The sequence below is a fragment of the Triplophysa rosa genome, linkage group LG2, assembly GCF_024868665.1.
Source record: "Triplophysa rosa linkage group LG2, Trosa_1v2, whole genome shotgun sequence".
NCBI classification, from domain to species: domain Eukaryota; kingdom Metazoa; phylum Chordata; class Actinopteri; order Cypriniformes; family Nemacheilidae; genus Triplophysa; species Triplophysa rosa.
This window is the reverse complement of record NC_079891.1, coordinates 27,309,971-27,315,970: the sequence shown is the minus strand read 5'-3', so window position 1 is coordinate 27,315,970 and position 6,000 is coordinate 27,309,971. Positions and strand designations below refer to the sequence as shown.

The 6,000-nt window shown below is 42.5% G+C and overlaps 1 pseudogene; it reads right to left on the bottom strand.

Moving 5' to 3' along the window:
* Positions 1-344: 344 nt before the first annotated feature.
* On the bottom strand, positions 345-2,886 carry LOC130563882 (histo-blood group ABO system transferase 2-like; annotated as a pseudogene).
* Positions 2,887-6,000: the final 3,114 nt, after the last annotated feature.

Sequence of the window (6,000 nt, the reverse complement as noted above, 5' to 3'; positions counted from 1 at the left end):
ACACAGTGGGAGGAGACTGAATTCAGTGTCGACCAATCACAATGCAATGGGAGGAGACTGGATCGCGTTCTGCTACTGGTTTACCTCAGCGTATGGTACCTCCACTACAAGCTAAAAGTCTGCATAATAAAAGCAGAAAACTTGAGTAATTTTATTAATACCAACAGAAGAAATGACCAAAGCACTTTTCTAAGTGTTATTAGTGTTTTATGTTTATTCTATTTTTTTTAGGTTTTAAAAATCCCCATGAATTAAAAAATAATTATTCATGCTTAATTCAATTAAAAATATATTTATTCAACGCAATTGGCATTTCGCATTGTTGCAAAGCAGCCCCATGGTTTACATGCATGAAAACACCCATTACAAATATAAAAGAAAGAAGAAAAAAAAGACAAAAAATTAAATCTGTTTACTTTTCACCGTAGCCCAGCAGTTTCATTTAATGTTACATTGTTTTTAGTTACAGACCTCTTTGCTCTCATTTAAACTTCCAGTCCAAACACTCTTCATATTGACAACATAGTTTAAATTGATTAGTTTCAGACTAAATGAAAGAAATAAAGTGTTAAGGCATCTGTTCTTGACACCACAGAGCAACACTGTGCCCATGCAAAAGGCAACAGTTGCTATAAGTTTGGCCGAACTTCAGCCTTACTTTTAGCTACATGAGAGAAGCTAATTTTTTTCACTTCATTTGACCATGCATTAATATCCCGCGACAGATACTCTGGCGAGAGCAGCTTGCTGGGTTTATTGTACAGTAAATACTTGTTCAAGTGAGACTCGTCGTGCCATATCACCTCAATAGACTTGCCGTTCATTCATTCACGGCAGGTTTTGGTGAGCTGATGCACTTCCTGCACTGTGCCACCAAACGCAGCACCGGTGTAATAATATACCCCTTCCCCAGGCGGGATGACGCTTGTGACTCTGGTCTACGTTCATACGTGAATTTTTCCCTTGGATAATTATAAAACCAAGGATGAATCACTCCTACAAGACAACCCAAAGACTCCACACCCCAGCGGCCATAGAACTTTGCATCCACATCCAGGCAGAAAATATAGTCAGTCTTATTGTCCAGTTCACTCTCAGTTAGTTTTTCCAATATTCCCATCCTGCCCATGCTGATGTCCTGCCACCTGTCCATACTCGGGACCGTCCGCACTGTCAGATGATGTTCTTTGCTGAGCTTTACATCAGGAACCGCTTCCGGTTGATCTGTGAACAGGTAATAATGCACTCGAAATCCAACGAAATAATGCTGCTCGGCTGACTCCAGAAAATCTTTGAGAAAACGTGTATATCTGAAAATGAAACCGGGTGGAACAAAGAAACAAAGAAATATACTAATAAAAGACATTTACATTTTTTTATTTTGCGCACACATTTGGACCATAGTGACAGTATATCACTATAATCTCCAAAAATAAAAATTCTGTCTTCATGTACTCCCCCTCAAGTTGTTCCAAATCTGTATAAACTTCTTTGTTCTGATGAACACAGAGAAAGATATTTGGACAAATGCTGGTAACCAAACCATTGACTACCATAGTAGGAAAAATTGCTTTATAAATGTCTTTGTTCTGTTAATCACAAAATAAGATATTTTGAAGAATGTAGTAAAACAAACAGTTCTGGGGCACTTTTGACTACCATTGTCATTTTTCTGTGTTCATCAGAACAAAGAAATTTATACAGACACAACTCAAGTAAATGAGTAAATAATGACAGAATATTTATTTTTGGGTGAACTGTCCCTTTAATAGCAAATGTGGATCGGTGTGTTATAATTGTGTGAAACTCACTTTCCCAAAGCAAAGACAGTAGTCGCAATGGTGATGTTTTGCTGTTTATAGCTAAAGTCGACCAGTGTAGAATCAAAAATCCCCTCCCAAATGATTGGAACTAACCATGGGGTCAAAGAAGCAACATCTTTTCGGCTGTATTAAACACACAAACACACAAATGCTGTATTCACTATACTTATGAATGAACTTTAAACTCGAAACAAAACTAGTTAATACTACAAATCATAATATTCACCCTGCGAAGAGACTGGGCTGCTTGTACAAAATCCTGTAATACAAATGAAAAAGCAGAAAAAAAATCCCTTGCAGGTACTGACCTACCATACTGATCACCATTAAAACAAAACCATGAACCAAGAATGTTTTTTTAAATAATCTGTTAAATACAGTGTTTCTGGTCCTTTTTGTACGCTTGCTGAGTACAATCACAGCAATATGAAAGTTTTACAAACCTTGGAAATGAACGCAGTTCCGTGTTCTTATGCTTGTCTTATTCATACATTTGTGTCATACGGTGTGTGTTGGTATTTGTAAACAAGCATGCACATACAGTTTGCAGTCTGTATGTTACAGAAAATAATATATTTGTATGCATATCACAGTACGTAATTGATTGGAAGTGGTTCTGCGATTTGTTGTTGTCTGTAATGTACAACAATAATTCAGCAATGCATTTTCCAATTTAAGAGAAAAACACACATCACACATATACATCATAGGTAGGGGTGCATAATAATATTTGTGTATAACATTTTCATGGGTGGGTATATCTTATACTGGGTATACTAAACTTACTTATACTGGTTGGAGGTATAGCCTATGTAAATTAGTCTGTAAGCACAGACAAACAATATCAAAAAGAGTAATGATATGAAAATGAAATAAAATCGCAAACTTTAAGAAATGTTAAAATAGCCTTTGAACTGAAAAGCTACTGAAAAATGACTATACTGCTCGTGGATACTCAGTTAAGAGTTTGCAAATATATTTCATTCAAACAGACAAAAAACAAGTACAAGTGCAAATCGAACACATTTTTAAAAAGAGTAATTACATACCCGCTCAATAGCATGCCTGCAAACACAAGACGAAAACAATGTCGTTACGAGACATCACAACGATTCCTGGATTATACTATGGCCGCATTCATTAGAAAACTGAACTGGAGGTTAAGTGAGAAGAAGCTATTAGGAGAAGAGAAGGAGTGTGTTACTATGGTGAGAGTGATGTTTCACAGTCAGTTACAGATGTACCAGGGCGGAGCTCTACATCAGAGGTAGATATGCACAACAATTAGATCTAGATAGAAACCCAAACTACTTCTGACTGTCCGAAAGCAAATAATTGACCACAGAACATTACTGTGAACTAGTGTTGTTTTTGGCGGCCTGTTTTAACTTTAGTCTCGTCTTCGTGTCAAGCTGTCATTTTAGTTTTTATTAGTTTTAGTCACGTTCATACTCTTTTTAGTCTAGTCAAGTTTCAGTCAACTAAAGGGCTGAGCATTTTAGTCTTATTTTAGTCAGAATTATCCATGACTATTTTCGTCTAGTTTTAGTCGACGAAAACTGATGACATTTACTCTAGTTTTAGTCAATGAAAATTGTATTTTAGTCTCTTTTTAGTAATGCAATTCTATTTAACCCAGTCAATATAGTATAAGTACCTAGTAGTATAGACGAAACCAAAATTTTATTTTAGCCAAACCCATTTAAAACAAGGTTATCTTATTATATTTGTCAAGGAATGAGGTGGAAGAACCCAATAGCAGGCAGTGGTGAAGGGGTTAAACAAGATATATTTCTTTACAAAAAAAAACACAAAACAAAAACACCCACAATGGGGAAAACGAAACTGAGATATATATACACAAAACAAAAGACTTCCCACGTGGGGGCAAAACGTAAAACCAAAGAGAAGCAAAAAACCTAACTCAAACTCGACCAAATGTCAACAAAAAACATAGAAAGGGGAAAACACGGGCAAGGCAAAGTACTCACATAACAAACTGGGTAAAACAGTACAAACTCAGAACAATCCACGAGCACAGGACAAAGAAACAAGAGAGTATTTAAAGGGAAGACAAACGAGGGATAACGACATGGGGCAGGTGTGGTTAATCAAACACTCAGGGAAGGATAACAAGGAAACGAGAGGAGCGGGGCCAATGACGAGACACTGGAGAGAACGTATATTATTGTCAAAAGAACAATAATATGTTTCTCTCCACACCAAACCAAAGACTTTGTCATGGCTCTGCTACAAGACCAAGAAAAACATGACTAAATGAAGCAGAGCCATGAATGACAGAAGCCCCCCCTTTAATGAGCACCTCCAGGTGCTCACCAAGGGGTAGACGGACGAGACAGGGCAGACTGAGACAGTGACATGACAAGACAGAACAAGGAAAACAAAATCAGAGGCAAACAAGACAAGATATCATGGGGTTGGGGTGACACAACAAGAATAACAAACATGGGAGGGGGGGTGGGGCAAAACAAGAGTTCATAGGGGAACAAAAGAGTCCAAGGGGGGAACAGTTCTAGTCCCCGGCTGCGCTCGAGGGCGCGTAGTCCTAGGGGACTTAGGGGAAGTCCTGGGGGGGAACAGTCTTTGGCCCTGGGCATTCCCAGGCGCCGGCTGGGGACCGGCTGGAAGGCCGGCTGGACAGGGCTTGCGCCGGCTGGAAGGCCGGCTGGACAGGGCTTGACGCCGGCTGGAAGGCCGGCTGGACAGGGCTTGCGCCGGCTGGAAGGCCGGCTGGACAGGGCTTGACGCCGGCTGGAAGGCCGGCTGGACAGGGCTTGACGCCGGCTGGAAGGCCGGCTGGACAGGGCTTGACGCCGGCTGGAAGGCCGGCTGGACAGGGCTTGACGCCGGCTGGAAGGCCGGCTGGACAGGGCTTGACGCCGGCTGGAAGGCCGGCTGGACAGGGCTTGGACGCCGGCTGGAAGGCCGGCTGGACAGGGCTTGGCGCCGGCTGGAAGGCCGGCTGGACAGGGCTTGGACGCCGGCTGGAAGGCCGGCTGGACAGGGCTTGGCGCCGGCTGGAAGGCCGGCTGGACAGGGCTTGGACGCCGGCTGGATCACCGGACTGGACGCCGGCTGGATTCACCGGACTGGACGCCGGCTGGATCACCGGACTGGACGCCGGCTGCACCGGACTGGACGCCGGCTGCACCGGACTGGACACAGGGCTGGACACAAGACTGGACACCGGACTGGACGTCGGCTGGATGCCGACTGGATTACCGGACTGGACTCCGGCTGCTGCACCGGCAGGGAGGGAAGTCCGCGCTGCCCGCCGCTGCCTCTTTCTCTTCAGCCGAGCCACCCGCCTGGAGGTCGGCTGAAGGAAAGAGGCAAAGGGTGCGACTCCATGCCTGCTGGGTTCGGTGGTGGCTCGTGGATTCTGTCAAGGAATGAGGTGGAAGAACCCAATAGCAGGCAGGCAGTGGTGAAGGGGTTAAACAAGATATATTTCTTTACAAAAAAACACAAAACAAAAACACCCACAATGGGGAAAACGAAACAGATATATATATACACAAAACAAAAGACTTCCCACGTGGGGGCAAAACGTAAAACCAAAGAGAAGCAAAAAACCTAACTCAAAAACTCGACCAAATGTCAACAAAAACCATAGAAAGGGGAAAATACGGGCAAGGCAAAGTACTCACATAACAAACAGGGTAAAACAGTACAAACTCAGAACAATCCACGAGCACAGGACAAAGAAACAAGAGGGTATTTAAAGGGAAGACAAACGAGGGATAACGACATGGGGCAGGTGTGGTTAATCAAACACTCAGGGAAGGATAACAAGGAAACGAGAGGAGCGGGGCCAATGACGAGACACTGGAGAGAACGTATATTATTGTCAAAAGAACAATAATATGTTTCTCTCCACACCAAACCAAAGACTTTGTCATGGCTCTGCTACAAGACCAAGAAAAACATGACTAAATGAAGCAGAGCCATGACAATATTATTGTTACCTTAATGACTCAAGAATACATCCATTCCAGACACGGAAGGCGCTCTGATATTAATTTTAAGCCATCATAGGGGTGGGAATCTCTAGGCACGTCACGATTCGATTACGATTCAGAGGGCTGCGATGCAATGATAAAACGATTCTCGATGCAGCTTTTTCCTATACAAATTTTATTTTTCTTGCTGTGTG